The 17,663-nt window shown below is 39.6% G+C and overlaps 1 long non-coding RNA gene across 1 annotated transcript; it reads left to right on the top strand.

The window, feature by feature from the left end:
- On the top strand, positions 1 to 1,917 carry LOC141634080 (uncharacterized). The gene is made up of 3 exons (XR_012538811.1): positions 1 to 107; positions 205 to 313; positions 1,851 to 1,917. It is a non-coding gene; the product is annotated as an uncharacterized LOC141634080 (long non-coding RNA).
- The last annotated feature ends 15,746 nt before the right edge of the window (positions 1,918 to 17,663 follow it).

The raw sequence follows: 17,663 nt of genomic DNA, 5'->3' as shown, positions 1-17,663 counted from the left end.
CATTTTCTTACCTTTCTAAGCCAAATTTCACCATAACTCACTCGTTTCTTGTCGGATTTTCGCAAAGTTTATATTTTCGGAATCCTCTCTTCGAGATCTACGTCCTAGTATGTTTTAATTTCAGTTTTCTTGATGTTGATTTAAGACGAATTTGGGCATATTTCGGTTTTTATACTTATTATTGTGTTTTTATTGTTTATTTAGGTGAAGATTTGGAAGACGAGTTTGGGGACTCGTATATTGTTGAAGATAGTGGCTAGTGTATATTAGGGTTTGGTATTCAAGGTGCTAATTGCTCATTTTCTAGCTTAAGGTAACATATTTCGAGTTACTCGACGAATAATCGTCACATTCTTTGCTTTTTGTATGTTTTTGTGATTTTTGTTTGAGTAGTAAATTTTCACATGATAAAATGGGTTGCATGCATGTCTAATGCTTGTCTTTTGTTAGTTTAAGTTAACATATTAGTATAGGAATGATTAATTGATGTTTCAGACGATGTTAAACTGAACAAAAATGGAGAAATGGAGGGATGGGGGTGGCGGCCAGCAGGCCGGCAGGTCCAGGCAGGCCCACGGCTGCCTTGGGGTTGGCCCGGGTTGGTCCGTTGCTTGTTTCGCGGATTTTCATGCATTACTTGTAGTTTCGGGTTTATTAATGATATGCTTAGTAAAAGTAACATGTGGGTAGTCTTAGGAAATGAATAAGGTTAGTAGTAAATAAAATTTTGATGATGAAGTATGCTTATTATGGTAGTTGACACATGTTAGGTTAGATTATAAAATGAAATTGTAATGAATAGGCTCAAAATGAATCTTATAACAATAATTGCAATGTTTTGATGATTGTGCAAAATCGAGCCTTAGTCCCTTTGATCGATTCGATGTCGATCAATTGAGTGATTGGTCGGCCGCAATTTAACCTGCACTGCGCAGATCCGGGGTTGCGGGTAAAAATTCGGTTGGATGAAATTTTATATGAATTGGATAATCGGCCTTTTTCTTGTTTTAGGCCATTTATTAAGTTTTTAGTTCACATGTGATGTTGGTTGAATTTAATAGTTTCTTATATTGTAAAAAAATGGCCTTAGATTCCCTGAAACCTTTAATATTGTTAAAATTGCTAGAATTAGAATGGGTATTGAATATTTCTTGCAGGTTGTTGTGTTTGTCATAGATAGGTCTTTATAGTCTTTGACGAGTATATGTTCACTGCTTAATAGCCTTTGTGTTCCTGACTTGGTGGGATTATATCCAAGTTGGGGCATGACCTCGTTACTTATTTTGATAGTAAGTGGTCAGCTTAAGTACTAGCCAACCCTTTGGTGGACTCCTTAGGGTACTCACTTTGTTTTAGAAAAATTGTGGGTCTTGGGTGCGGTGGTGTGTATCCGCATGTCTAGGTCTGCGCAGATTTTAGGCTAGGGTTGTGTTGTGTCTTGGCCATGTTTTGATAGAACCTCTGAGCCAAGATACCGGTTCGATTAACTTCCCTACGTCGTGGTATAGACTCGAGTTACAGAGTGACTATTGACGGTGCTAAGAACTTATACCTGTCTTTGATATATTGCCCTTTCTTGTATGGTGATTTTATGAATTGTAATAGGTGAGATGTAAGCCGGTTACAATTGATAAAGTTTGGATTACTATTTGTTATATGATTCACATGATAGTTTAATTTGGTCAGTTTAGTGGTCATATGTTAGAATACTCGATAGTTAATTGATTTATGATGTTGTTTACATGTTACAGTACATGTTACATTAAATATGACATTTCGTGGCTAGGAGGACTCGAAGTTACTCCCCACTGAATTGTGGCTTTCGTGTTTGTATAAAATGCGATTGACAGGTTGATGATGCTTAGTTGGGGTACACGGGCGAGCTAGTGAGCAAAAGAACCTTGGACCTAGTTTGGCTATTTTTGTAGTAAATCTTTTAACTTTTGGTTGTGTATATATTTTGAAGGGACATATGTCTCCCTCTTTTACTTTGGTTTGTATCTCTATATTTTCTTGCCTTTAGCATAGTTATGTAAATTAGTTTGTTAGTATTTACAGGTTTTGGCACCCTCCTCTTGGAGATGTTTGTGAATGGTTTAGAAAAGTTTTTAAAAATTACAGGTTTTGTCTAGTTGAACCAATTACAAACATATCCTGTCAGTTTTTCTGTAGAATTTACGTGTTTAATTAACGCTATTTATAAGGGTGTCACAGTTGGTATCAGAGCTTGTTGCTCCCGACGCACGTTCGTGCACCCCACTTAAAATCACTTGACCTTTAAATAATAAACTTGAGAGATGGGTAGGATGGGTAGATTTAGGATTTTATGTGGTAGTCTGTTTGTGATTGTTAATTGATAGGTACTAATTAAATTTTCTCTTTTAAAGATGGCTCCGCCAAGAAGAATTGATGATGCTCTTTTACTAGTTCTTACTCAAATTCTCCAAAACCAACAAAATCAGCAGAATCAACAAGCTCCTCCTCCCTCGCCTCCTGAGGGTACTCCAGGCACCTATACTTGGGTGGCTAATCAGTTAACCCGAATCAACACTCCCACTTATGGTGGAGAGATTGATCCAGTTGCTCTTACAGGGTGGTTTCGGGAGTTAGAGAAAAGCTTTACGTTGTATGATGTTAAGAAGGAACATAAGGTGAAGCTGGCATCTCACTTCTTAGTACGAGAAGCAGATCGATGGTGGTCCATGACTGGGCCTACCGCTTCATCTGAACCAGGATTTGACTGGGAACGTTTCAAGGAATTAGTGGAGGCCCGATTCTATCCGCAAGAACTTAAGCAGCAGAAGTTGAAAGGATTCATTGAGTTAAAGCAAGGAAGCCTTCCTGTTCAGACCTTCACCGATAAATACAACGAGTTGGCTCATTATGCAACTAGATTGGTGAAGGATGACAATGAAAAAGCCTTCTTTTATCTTGAAAAGCTCTCTCCTAAAATCAAAAGTATGGTCCGTCGGGATTCCACCAGCTTTGTTTCAATTTACAATGATGCTTTATGGGCTGAGAATTCCCTGAAAGACATTGAAAATAAAGCTCGTGCAACTAGTTCTAATCTTGGCAAGAGGCCTTTATATCCATCTTCTAGGCCTTATACTCCTTCACCCAGGTTTATCTCTTCTCCCTCTGACCCAAACAAGAGGAGATTTGTTTCTAATGTGCAAGCTAACCGGGGTGGTCAATCTTCAGCTTTTAACGACAATAAAGGTACTAAAGACCGAGTGTGTTATAACTGCAAGAAACCAGCACATCCTGGTAAATGCTTCGTTGATCCTATCATATGCTTTTCATGCAACAAACCGGGCCACAAGGCCAATGTTTGCCCGGAGAAGAAGGTGACGGCTCCTACTACTCCCCGCCCCAAGAGGCCGGTGAGGCCGAAGGGTCGGATTTTTGTCATGAGTCGAGCAGAAGCTGAGGCACATCCTGATATCATTACTGGTACATTTTCTATTTTTGATGTTCCTTGTTTGGTACTATTTGATACGGGTGCCTCTTTATCTTTTATTTCAATAAAACTCTCCGATAAATTATCACTTGAATCATCACATGGTTAAAGCACATCTATATCCTTACCCTCTGGTGATGTTTTTTCCTGTTCTAAAATCTATCCGGAAGTCCCTATTTCTATTGCGGGATCTATATTTCCAGCAAATCTTTTCCAATTTCCGCTTGAAGAATTTGATATCATTTTGGGCATGGATTGGTTACATACTTATCATGCTCGATTTGAATGTCGAGATCAGAAAATAATTCTTACAAGCCCTTCAGGTCACCGTGTGCCTTATCAAATGGTTAAAAGACAAACCGGTACTAAATTAATTTCTGCTATGAAGTTTGTCAATGCGATGAAAAAGGGTCATCTAGCCTTCTTGTGTATGGTGACTTCTTCAAATTCTTCCTCTCTGCCTCCTAAAGAGAACATTCCTGTAGTATGTGAATTTCCCGATGTTTTTCCTGATGAGCTACCGGGAATTCCTCCTGAAAGGGAAGTTGAATTTACTATTGATCTTATTCCTGGTACCGGCCCTATTGCTAAAGCTCCTTATAGGCTGGCACCGTCTGAAATGAAAGAGTTGAAGACTCAGCTGGATGATTTGATTGTCAAAGGTTTTATCCGACCTAGCTCTTCACCTTGGGGTGCTTCTGTTCTCTTTGTAAGAAAGAAGGATGGATCTATGCGATTATGCATAGATTATCGTGAACTTAACCGGGTTACTATCAAGAATAAATATCCTCTTCCTAGAATTGATGATCTTTTCGACCAACTCCGAGGTGCTTCCACTTTCTCTAAAATTGACTTTCGTTCGGGCTATCATCAAATTCCAGTCCGAGAAGCTGACATTCCTAAAACCGCCTTCAGTACGAGATATGGTCATTTCGAGTTTACAGTGATGCCATTTGGTTTGACCAATGCTCCAGCAGTATTCATGGATCAGATGAACCGTACTTTCAGAGAACACCTTGACAAATGTGTTGTAGTGTTCATTGATGACATCCTGATCTATTCTAAATCTGAAAAAGAACATGCCAAGCACCTTCGTGCTATTTTAGAGATTCTGCGCCGTGAAAGATGGTATGCTAAATTCTCTAAATGTGAATTCTGGTTACCTAAAGTGACCTTTCTTGGGCACGTCATTTCAAAAGAGGGCGTTATGGTAGATCCTACCAAAATTGAAGCCGTTGTTGATTGGAAAAGTCCGACCAATGTTTCTGAAATCCGTAGTTTCCTTGGCTTGGCGGGTTACTATCGGCGGTTTTTGAAGGATTTCTCAAAGATTGCTAGGCCAATGACTCAGTTGTTGAAGAAAGAGTCTAAATTTGTGTGGTCTGAGGAGTGTGAAAATGCCTTCCAGGAATTGAAAAAGAGGTTGACTACCGCTCCGGTGTTGACCTTACCTGAAGAAGGAGTAGACTTTGATGTTTACTGTGATGCTTCTAAGCATGGTATAGGTTGTGTCTTGATGCAAAAAGGGAAAGTCATTGCGTATGCCTCTCGACAGCTTAGAGTTCATGAAGTTAGCTACCCGACTCATGATCTTGAATTAGCTGCGGTGGTGCATGCTTTAAAGATTTGGAGACACTACCTCATTGGAGTCCATTGCAACATCTACACCGACCACAAAAGCCTGAAATATCTCTTTACCCAAAAAGAGCTGAACATGAGACAAAGAAGATGGTTAGAATTGGTGAATGACTATGATGCCGATCTAATTTATCACGAAGGAAAAGCTAATGTGGTGGCTGATGCTCTTAGCGAGAAAATCTGTCATTCTTTGAATTCTTTTCGAGAATTACCTCCTGAACTTGCTTTAGAACTTCAAAAATTAGGAGTAAGCCTTGTAAAAAGGGGCTCTCATCATCTTGAGGCCATGTCAGCCGAACCTGACTTCTACCGTGAGATCCGTGCTTGTCTTCCTGATGATCCTACTTTCAAATCCATTCAAGCTAAAATTCAACTTGGGCAAGCTAAGGATTGTAAGATTGATGATGATGGGTATCTTCGTTATCATGGTAGAATCTATGTTCCGAGTGCAGCCGATTTGAGAAAAAGAATTCTTGATGAAGCACACCTCTCTCCTTACTCCATTCATCCGGGAGATACCAAAATGTACAAAGATTTGAGATTGCAATTTTGGTGGCCTAGGATGAAGATTGAAGTTATGGAGTATGTCAGTAAATGCCTCACCTGCCAGAAAGTAAAGGTAGAGCATCGAAAGCCCGGGGGTTTGCTTCAACCCCTGGATGTTCCTCTTTGGAAATGGGAGTCTATATCCATGGATTTTGTGATGGCTTTACCCAAGACTTCCACTGGGAAGAATGCTGTTTGGGTGGTTGTGGACCGATTGACTAAGTGTGCTCGGTTTATTCCTATCAAAGAGACCTGGAGTTTAGAAGTTCTAGCTCGTGTCTATGTGGATGAGATAGTGCGCTATCATGGGGTTCCTAAAGATATAGTTTCAGATCGGGATCCTCGATTTTGTTCTCGTTTCTGGACTGCATTACAGGAGGCATTGGGTAGTAAACTATTGATGAGCACTGCTTTTCACGCCGCCACTGATGGTCAAACTGAGAGAACGATTCAAACTTTAGAGGATCTTCTTCGTGCCTGTGCCTTAGATTTCCAAACTTCCTGGGAGAAATGTTTACCTCTGGTTGAATTCTCTTACAACAACAGCTATCAAGCCTCCATTAAAATGGCACCATATGAAGCTCTGTACGGTAAAAAATGCCGTACTCCAGTCTGTTGGGATCAAACCCAAAATGTTCCAATGTTAGGACCTGATTTGGTGACCGAGTCCATTGAACAAGTTAAGATCATTCGGGAGCGGATGAAAGCCGCTCAGGACCGTCAAAAATCATATGCTGATGTCCGTCGTCGACCACTTTCTTTTGAGGTTGATGATCAAGTATTCCTTAAAGTGTCACCTATGAAAGGGGTGAAACGGTTTGGCGTAAAAGGAAGTGAGCCCGAAATATATTGGACCTTTTCAGGTGATTGAAAAGATTGGTCCTGCTGCTTACCGTTTAGAATTGCCCCCAAATCTGAGCAAGGTTCACAATGTCTTCCATGTTTCTCAATTGAGGAAGTACATTAGTGACCCTAGCCATATCATCCAAGAAGAGATTCTTGAATTGGAGCCTAACTTGGCGGTTGAAGAAAGGCCAATTCGGATTCTTGAAAAAGCCAATAAGCAACTTAGGAGCAAAGTTGTACCTCTAGTCCGTGTTCTTTGGCGTTGTGGAAATGTCGAAAAAGAGACTTGGGAGACTGAAGCTTCTATGTTAGCTAAATATCCTGAATTATTCTCGTAAGGTATTCCTTTTTCTTACTCCTTTTTCGAGTTACTAAGCCATGTTTAATCATAATTAGTAAAGATATTATTCTTATTATAGAACTTTAAACTAAAATTTTGAAAATGCTTTTATGATTTTTAATGGTTTTAACATTAGTGAATGTTAAATCTCGTTGTTGGAGACGTCCCAATAATGGGTTTTCTCATTTATTGGTGTAGAAATATTTTTATATCTTGATATGAATGTGGATGTTCTTGTCGATCAACGAGTATCACCGTTTCATTGAAAAGATACCTATATTTTTCTTATGATTATATTATTAAGATATTGTATACTATAATTTCTCCTTCTAAGTTTCGAGGACGAAACTTTTTAAAAGGAGGGGTGATTGTAACGCCCCGTAATTTCGGACCATTATTATATTGCGGAAGTAATTTATTAATCAAGTAAAATTTGATATCAATGTATTTGAAGTAATAATAATTCAAAGAAATATAATTTTATTATATTTTGAAGAAAAGTATTTATTTTGATAGTTTCGAAATGTTTAAAAATAGTTTAAACCGTGTAAAAACTTTTTATTTCGAAATAAGGGCATATCGGGGAAAAATGACAACTCTTTTGAAAATTGGGCAAACGATTTTGGAAATGGGTCGTATGAGTATTCAATTTTCTTGTAATCTCGTGTTTAAGAACTTTGGTCTTGTCGGAATTTGCAATTGACAAGCGGTTCTAATTATTATCGAAACGAGCCAAAACCGACTCGTAAAATCCCGACTAAAACCCGCTCCCTTCCTCCTTTCCTTTCCTTTTCCGCAAAGACCTCCTCCCTTTCCCCTTCCTTTTTTCTGATTTTTCTCACCTAACTTCATCTTCCTTAACATTCTATCCTATTCTAAACTAAAATACACCATTTTCTTACCTTTCTAAGCCAAATTTCACCATAACTCACTCGTTTCTTGTCGGATTTTCGCAAAGTTTATATTTTCGGAATCCTCTCTTCGAGATCTACGTCCTAGTATGTTTTAATTTCAGTTTTCTTGATGTTGATTTAAGACGAATTTGGGCATATTTCGGTTTTTATACTTATTATTGTGTTTTTATTGTTTATTTAGGTGAAGATTTGGAAGACGAGTTTGAGGACTCGTATATTGTTGAAGATAGTGGCTAGTGTATATTAGGGTTTGGTATTCAAGGTGCTAATTGCTCATTTTCTAGCTTAAGGTAACATATTTCGAGTTACTCGACGAATAATCGTCACATTCTTTGCTTTTTGTATGTTTTTGTGATTTTTGTTTGAGTAGTAAATTTTCACATGATAAAATGGGTTGCATGCATGTCTAATGCTTGTCTTTTGTTAGTTTAAGTTAACATATTAGTATAGGAATGATTAATTGATGTTTCAAACGATGTTAAACCAACAAAAATGGAGAAATGGAGGGATGGGGGTGGCGGCGGCAGTCGGCAGTCGAGAGCCCACGGCTGCCTTGGGGTTGGCCCGGGTTGGTCCGTTGCTTGTTTCGTGGATTTTCATGCATTACTTGTAGTTTCGGGTTTATTAATGATATGCTTAGTAAAAGTAACATGTGGGTAGTCTTAGGAAATGAATAAGGTTAGTAGTAAATAAAATTTTGATGATGAAGTATGCTTATTATGGTAGTTGACACATGTTAGGTTAGATTATAAAATGAAATTGTAATGAATAGGCTCAAAATGAATCTTATAACAATAATTGCAATGTTTTGATGATTGTGCCGAAAACTGAGCCTTAGTCCCTTTGACTGATTCGATGTCGATCAATTGAGTGATTGGTCGCCGCAATTTAACCCGTACTGTCGCAGATCAGGTTGCGGGTAAAAATTCGGTTGGATGAAATTTTATATGAATTGGATAATCGGCCTTTTTCTTGTTTTAGGCCATTTATTAAGTTTTTAGTTCACATGTGATGTTGGTTGAATTTAATAGTTTCTTATATTGTAAAAAAAATGGCCTTAGATTCCCTGAAACCTTTAATATTGTTAAAATTGCTAGAATTGGAATGGGTATTGAATATTTCTTGCAGGTTGTTGTGTTTGTCATAGATAGGTCTTTATAGTCTTTGACGAGTATATGTTCACTGCTTAATAGCCTTTGTGTTCCGACTTGGTGGGATTATATCCAAGTTGGGGCATGACCTCGTTACTTATTTTGATAGTAAGTGGTCAGCTTAAGTACTAGCCAACCCTTTGGTGGACTCCTTAGGGTACTCACTTTGTTTTAGAAAAATTGTGGGTCTTGGGTGCGGTGGTGTGTATCCGCATGTCTAGGTCTGCGCAGATTTTAGGCTAGGGTTGTGTTGTATCTTGGCCATGTTTTGATAGAACCTCTGAGCCAAGATACCGGTTCGATTACCTTCCCTACCTCGTGGTATAGACTCGAGTTACAGAGTGACTATTGACGGTGCTAAGAACTTATGCCTGTGTTTGATATATTGCCCTTTCTTGTATGGTGATTTTATGAATTGTAATAGGTGAGATGTAAGCCAGTTACAATTGATAAAGTTAGGATTACTATTTGTTATATGTTTCACATGATAGTTTAATTTGGTCAGTTTAGTGGTCATATGTTAGAATACTCGATAGTTAATTGATTTATGATGTTGTTTACATGTTACACTACATGTTACATTAAATATGACATTTCGTGGCTGGGAGGACTCGAAGTTACTCCCCACTGAATTGTGGCTTTCGTGTTTGTATAAAATGCGATTGACAGGTTGATGATGCTTAGTTGGGGTACACGGGCGAGCTAGTGAGCAAAAGAACCTTGGACCTAGTTTGGCTATTTTTGTAGTAAACCTTTTAACTTTTGGTTGTGTATATATTTTGAAGGGACATATGTCTCCCTCTTTTACTTTGGTTTGTATCTCTATATTTTCTTGCCTTTAGCATAGTTATGTAAATTAGTTTGTTAGTATTTACAGGTTTTGGCACCCTCCTCTTGGAGATGTTTGTGAATGGTTTAGAGAAGTTTTTAAAAATTACAGGTTTTGTCTAGTTGAACCAATTACAAACATATCCTGTCAGTTTTTCTGTAGAATTTACGTGTTTAATTAACGCTATTTATAAGGGTGTCACAATGTTATAGTCCGATAATCATCGGGTGTTTGTTGGAGTCTCAATAGATACTGGGTATCTACAAAGCCCCCACTTTGACTGAGGCTTGGACATGGCGAAAGTCAAAGTAGAGCCCCTAGGTCAATCGAAGATTACAACCTGGAGATCCAAGCGACGTCAAGGAACCTCGAAAGGATTCGGGCCAAGGACCTGCGGTCGGGAAGGGCGAAGCCAAGGCAACTCAAGGGTACGAGCCAAGGACATGTCGTCGGGAACAGTTTAAAGTCTGTCAACTATCCGTACGGGTCGTTTAAAGTCCGTTAGACTACTTACAAAGGCTCGCCAGCCATAAGAAGGAGTCATACCTAAGGCATCTTCGGAGATGTCCTTACGTGTTTGCGGACAAAGCTTCGCCAGCTATGGTGCGTACACGAGGAGGGATCGCCAACCGTGGCGCGTTGTAAGGCTCGCCAGCCATGGGCGTATATGAGGAGGGCTCGCCAGCCGCGATGCGTTGTAAGGCTCGCCAACCATGGGGCATATATGAGGAGGGCTCGCCAGCCGCGACACATTGTAAAGGCTCGCCAGCCATGTGGCGTATATGAGGAAGGCTCGCCAGCCGCGGCGCATTGTAAGGCTCGCCAGCCATGGGGCGTATATGAGGAGGGCTCACCAGCCACGATGCGTAGTAAGGCTCGCCAGCCATGGGGCGTATATGAGGAGGGCTCGCCAGCCGCGATGTGTTGTAAGGCTCGCTAGCCATGGGGCGTATATGAGGAGGGATCACTAGCCGTGATGCGTTGTAAGGCTCGCCAGTCATGAGGCGTACATGAGGAGGGCTCGCCAGCCGCGATGCGTTGTAAGGCTCGCCAGCCATGGGGCGTATATAAGGAGGGCTCGCCAGCCGCGATACGTTGTAAGGCACTCCATCCATGGGGCGTATGTGAGGAGGGCTCGCCAGCCGCGATGCGTTGTAAGGCTCGCCAGCCATGGGGCGTACATGAAGAGGGCTCGCTAGCCGCGATTCGTTATAAGGCTCACCAGCCATGGCGGCGGTCGATTGATCGACCGTGAGAATAGCCGTGTTGGATGGGCTTGTTTTGGAAATAGCGGACTCTTGATGTCGTCGTGAAAATAGTGAATTTTGAATTTCACTATTATTGTTTTTGACATAAGCGGGTTCCGCGAGGAAGTCCCCTGCTGACATTTGAAGGAATAGCAAATTTTAAATCTTCACTACTCGTTTTTGAATTTAAAGTGGCGGTTTTAATCGCCGTTTGTTTGAGTTTTGAAGGATATAGCGAATTTTGAATTTTCGCTATTACGTTTGAAGTGACGGTTTATGTTACCGCCGTTGACATGTGAAGGAAATATTGAATTTTGAATCTTCAGTATTACTTTTGAAGTGACGTTTATGTTGCCGCCGTTGACATGTGAAGGAAATAGTGAATTTTGAATCTTCACTATTACTTTTGACGTGACGGTTTATGTTGCCGCCGTTGACATGTGGAGGAAATAGTGAATTTTTAATTTTCACTACTGCTTTTGAAAATGACGGTTTTAATTGCCGTTGTTTGAAATTTGAAGAAATAGTGAATTTGAAATTTCACTATTATTTTTGAAAATGACGATTTTAATTGTCGTCGTTTGGAATTTGGAGAAATAGTGAATTTTGAATTTTCACTATTATTTTTGTATTTGAAAAATCACGGTCCTTAATGTCGTCATTGAAAATTTGAGGTTTGTCATGGGAAATTGGGTCAAAGTCCAAAATTTCGCTGAAAAAAAGGCAGGGAACCCCATTGAGGCGCGAGCAACCTGGCGAGATAAGGGTGCTTCCCTATTTTTCTGTAAAAGACGCGAGAATGGTTTGCATACCATTCTCAGTCCATCGTCTTCAACCTTTCGACAAACTAAAAACCGCCATTGTTGGTCTCTAGCTTGCTTCCATTCGTGCCATCATCAATATGTCATCTCAAGGTGCGTATTTCCTCTTGAATCCATTTGAATTTGTTGGTCTTTTTGATAGATTGAATTAGGGCGAAATGTTTACCCTAGAAAATCGATTTGGGCGTTTTCGATTGAGCCCATTTCGAGTGAAATTGATGATTGCATTAGGTTAAAAACCTGTTTAGGAGTATAGGGGTGCTTTTATTTTGCATTTTGGTCCCCGTTCCCGCGCCCTATGGTCGAAAAACGTGAGTGAGGCGAAGAAACCCTCTCATTTCACAAGGCCAAATTTATTTGCTTGATTATTGGGTCCCACTAGGATGCATTGTAGTCGGGAAAGACCTTATTTGCCATTGTGAATCTTTGTTGGGTATTGTGGGCAAAATTGGAATTTTTGCCTTTTGTGACGGCCTTATGTCTGACAGAATAAGCGCCTGTTTAGGGCTTGAATTGAGTCAGTTTGCCTTGAAATGGAACTTATTGGTAGTTTAGGTCGCTTTGAGGCGTGATAAAATCACGTTGCCTTGTTGTGGTCGTATTTTGAAATTTTGACCGGTTTGCGCTCAAATTGGCGTAGCAATTGCCTTTTTTGAGTCGTAGAAAAATACCCCGTCGCATCGGGAATGTTTTCTGGTTTGTTGGCGGGCCTCGTATGGGTCTTGGGGTGCCGTTTTTGTGTTGTGGTTGTTTTGACTCGTCTTTTGCTTGAAAAGAAGGGCGAGTCATTTTTTGTCCGTTTTTTGTGAATTGTCTTAGTTTGGTTGGGTTTGGGCGGGATTGCCCTTGTTCTGCTTTGCAGTTTTTTTTGGATTTGTCCATTTTACGCCGTCGTAATGCCAAAATTTTGGCTGAAGTTCTTTGTTTGCCTTTGGCTGCAGGGGATCATTCGGGGCCTACGGGATCTGTTGTTGAGGCCTTGGAGGAGGAGAAGGATCCAGGAGGAGCAGATGGGATCGGGGCGGCTGATGGAGCCAAGGTGGTGGTAGAGGATGCTTCCGTATAGGAGGGGAGGCGATTGTCGTAGCCGGCTTGTCCTTTTCGTTGTGGCTCATAGACAGGGCAACTGATGATTGGAGGTCAACACCGGAGTGGTGTGTCGCATCATGGTCCTTGGCCTCCTTATCATCCAAAGTCCGCCAGACACTGTCTTCTTTTTTGTCGTGGTGCAGGAACTGTTAGTTATTTAGACCATGTTAATACTCATCTTATGATATTAAAATTACAAATTAATTTAAAGTGGTCTAAATCTACATGCATGCAAAAGAATGTATAAAAGAGATGGTATAAAACCATCTTCAGACAAAAATTCCTTACATTGTTATAAGGCAAAATGGGCACAACTCAAGGACTCCTTCCTTGATGTTGTTCGTGTGCTAATGCAATAAGGATGATCCTCCAACACCTTAATTACCAAAGTTGGTAATCTCCTAAGGTGGCACCCAAGATTAACCCAAAATACTACTAAAAATACTAACTAGGTAAATGTAGTAGTAACCTTGTTTTTGTATATTTGATGTAATAGATAATATTATTACTTTGATAATATTATTATTTGATAAATATATGTGTTTCTTTTGGATGTTTTAAGATGGAAAAATAAGAAAGAAAATTGGTCCCTTACAAGAAATGCCAATCGGTTTTTATAAGCTAAAGATGGACCAATTTTGTTCTCAATTTTTCAACTACTCAAAATGAGGTGAATAGTAGGGTATATATAGCAAAATATGGGGAACAAATCTTAGTGGAAAATGAACTTAAATAGACACATGTTTAGCATTAAATGCTTATAACCGGAACAATTGGACTGCATTTGGTCCATTTCGGTTTTCGACATTTGCCCCACAAATGCTTATAAGTCTTATATTTAATTATCTTACATAATTAAATATTAATTTAATTATTTAACACTTAAATAATATAAATTAACTACCAATAACTACTTAACCATTAAGTAATCAAAAGACCATTTTATCAACATACAATGTGTCAATATTAACCCATTTAGCTAATTTTACAACCTCTTGTAAAATTTAATAGCTAATTGATTCTACCTCAAAACATATACACATATCGTATAAAAAAATAATTAATTAACAATTAATTAATAAATTCTAATCATTTATTATTTAAATATCACATAATTAAATAATAAATCTCCTTGTCCCGAGTTCGTAACCCGTCATCAAATAATACTTTTACGTGACTAATTAAAAGTCAAGTAATACAAGGAATTAATTATCTCGTATCTCATACAAACAATTAATTTATTCTATTTGGGCGTCATCCTATAGGTGTGACCTAAAGGGATTAGCTGATCACCGACAGTAATGTCAAACTCTAGTCAGCCAATCATTACCGATTAACGATGACCAGCTGACAAATAAATAAAAAAATCCCTGATATTCCTTTTACGAGATTTATTATGTAAATGCACTTATTGTGGAGGACACTACTCCAACAATCTCCCACTTGTCCGACACAAGTGTGCTTTACCAATTCTCTTGTCCAAAAATATCTTCCACTCAATGCAAGATGTCTTTCAGGTCGTTCTTGCACGTGATCATATCATAAAGTGGTTTCCTCGATCAGGAGAATGACTGTCTGACCGGATAATCTACTATAGATCGCATCCGAGCGTGGCCACGCATTCACAGTCATCTCTCCTCGAGTGGTCTTGAGATAAAATATGACTTAAAAGGACAATCCTGTTGACCTATTTTCTTCATTCGATACAGATCACAATGACCCAGTAAATGCTCATCGGGCTCCTTTTACGGTGCGACCTAGAACAAAAACCAAAGCCACCGGAAAACCGTACCAACTCAGACAAATAGTCACCAGTCTAAAGAATTGACTCGAAGGAATAAATAGAAGTCCTCGCCACGACCTAGCAACAAAAGGACTCTATAAACGGTCACTGTCCGACAAATTGTCTCACAATATGCCTATGTAATCGACCAGTCATCACTATGACCATATGACAGTCGAACCTGTCATCTATCGCCTTATAATCTAGTCACTCCGAGACGTCACCTCATTAAGTAGCTAGGGACAAAATACAATGTTAATCCAGTTCACTCAATAGGGTTCGACATTGTCTTTACAACCTATTTGGAGAAAACAAAGTATATAAATTCAGACATAATACTGAATATAACGATAAATGCAACTTATCATATATGAAATAATAAATACAATATTTTGATTATTACATATCATATAATTTACAACAGTTCTGGCATTCGTCTCAACCCCATCGAAACTACATGACTATCATGTTTAGCTTGAGACAATGGCTTGGTTAAAGGATCGTGATGTTGTCACCGTCCCAACCTTACAAACTGTAATTTCTTTCCTTTCTATTAAATCTCTAATTACATGAAATTTCCTAAGTACATGTCTAGACTTGTTACTAGACTTGGGATATTTTTCTTGAAAAATAGCCCCACTGTTATCACAATACAAAGTGATAGGATCCTCGGCGGTCGGAACTACTTTCAGTCCCTCTAAAAATTGCCTAATCCAAACAGCTTCCTTTGCAGCTTCATAGGCTGCAATGTACTCATCTTCCATTGTAGAATCAGCAGTCACATACTCTTTGAAACTTCTCCAGCAAACCGCCCCTCCGTTCAACAAAAAGACAAAACCAGCCTGGGATTTCAAATCATCCCTATCGGTTTGGAAACTGGCATCCGTATAACCTCTTACACGTAATTCAGTTTCTCCTCCAAACACTAAGAATGAATCTTTAGTCCTTCTCAAGTACTTCAGAATATTCTTGACGGCTATCCAGTGACTCTCACCTGGAGTTTTCTGAAAACGACTCGTCATACTCAAAGCATATGAGACGTCAGGGCGAGAACACATCATAGCGTACATGATCGATCCAACAGCGGAAGCATAGGGAATCGATTTCATGCGTTCAATATCCTTAGGCTCAGTAGGACACTGTGACTTACTCAAAGTGATCCCACTGCCCATAGGTAGAAAACCTCTCTTGGAGTTTTTCATATTGAATCGGTCAAGAATCTTATCGATATATGCTTCTTGACTCAATGCTAATATCCTTTTGGATCTATCCCTATAGATCCGGATACCCGAGATGCGTTGAGCTTCTCCCAAATATTTCATTTGGAAGTGATTTCCCAACCACTTCTTAAAAGAAGCAAGCATATCAACATCATTCCCAATGAGTAATATGTCGTCCACATAAAGAAGTAAGAAAACAACTTTACTCCCACTAAACTTCATGTATAAACATGGTTCCTAAACACTTCGAGAAAAACCATTCTGTTTAATAACATGATCAAAACGATAATTCCAACTTCTTGACTCTTGCTTAAGACCATAAATGGATCTCTTAAGTTTGCATACTTTGTTAGGATTTTTAGGATCCACAAAACCCTCAGGTTGTGTCATGAACACTTCCTCTTCCAGAAACTCGTTCAGGAAAGCGGTTTTGACATCCATTTGCCATATCTCATAATCATAAAATGCAGCAATCGCTAACATTATCCGAACTGATCTATGCATAGCAACTGGTGCAAAAGTTTCATCATAGTATAAACCATGAACCTTAGTGAAACCTTTTGCAACCAATCTAGCTTTATAGACATATTTATGTCCATCCATACCGATTTTAATCTTGAATATCCACTTACATTGAAGAGGTCGAACATCTTTAGGTAAGTCAACCAGGTCCCATATGTAATACTCCGTTTTTATAAGTCTCTGGGTACTCTATCGAGTAGGCCTTACTCTGTCGAGTAAGGGTGAGTTGCGTTTTAAAATAGTTTCTGACCTGTTGGGTACTCGATCGATTAACTGGGATACTCGATCGAGTAAGGGGGCACTCGATCGAGTACCTTAGCTACTCGATCGAGTAGCCGGTTTACGGGGAGTTATTTCTCGGGTTTTGTTAATTATGCGATTAAGGTATATAATCTTTTCCGTCATTGTTCTACACACTTTTCAAAACCTAAATTACTGTCAAGAGAGAAAGCAAAGTACGTTCTTCACTTTAATCGCATTGTTAGCAAATCCCGGAGTTTGGAAGGTCGGTTTTCATCGTTCGTTATACCGTTGAGATCCTTGCGTCGAGGGTAAGACCTATGTACCGTTTTTATGGTATTTCCTTTAAGTTGTTTAAACCCTAATATGGGAATTTGGGGGTTTTGTGTAGATTGTGATTTGGTAGTGTTTATGTGTTTGTATGATAGGAGGAGGTTTTGTAGAAGAGGCTTTTTGATACAGCTGGTGAGACCGTCTGATAGTTGTGCTTTCCAGGTAGGATTTCCTACTCAGTATTAGTCCCATAATGTGATGTTGATGTGTTGTGGTTGATTGAATAATATAGTAATTGTATTGTGACGGTTTGTTGATTGTGATTGTTTGTCTCTGGTTCTCGAGGTGTGTCCTCGGCTGAGTGGGGTCACTTGCGGGAGTGGCTTCACGCCCTAGTTTCGCCCTTCGTGGAACCCGCCACGGAAGGGATGTGCACATTAATGGGCAGGGTTATCACTCATTATGAGGAGCGGGGATTTGGTGGGTACGGCTGCGGTCCCCCACTGGCAGGGCTGGTCCAGTGGACAGTCGGTGATTAAGATTGATGGGCCTGATGTGATTGTGTGTGTGACGGTGTGAGATATCTGTTTATCGTATTGTTGATATATATATATATATAGATTGTGTGATTAGTACTGACCCCGTGTTGTTGTTTGTAAAACCTGCGGTGATCCATTCGGGGATGGTGAGCAGTAATTGAGCAGGTTTGAGTTGAGTCACATGGGATTGCTGGGGTGTGCCACT

Source organism: Silene latifolia, chromosome Y, assembly GCF_048544455.1.
Source record: "Silene latifolia isolate original U9 population chromosome Y, ASM4854445v1, whole genome shotgun sequence".
Classification (NCBI taxonomy): Eukaryota; Viridiplantae; Streptophyta; class Magnoliopsida; order Caryophyllales; family Caryophyllaceae; genus Silene; species Silene latifolia.
The sequence above is the reverse complement of the archived record's forward strand: the minus strand, read 5'-3'. Positions and strand labels throughout refer to the sequence as shown.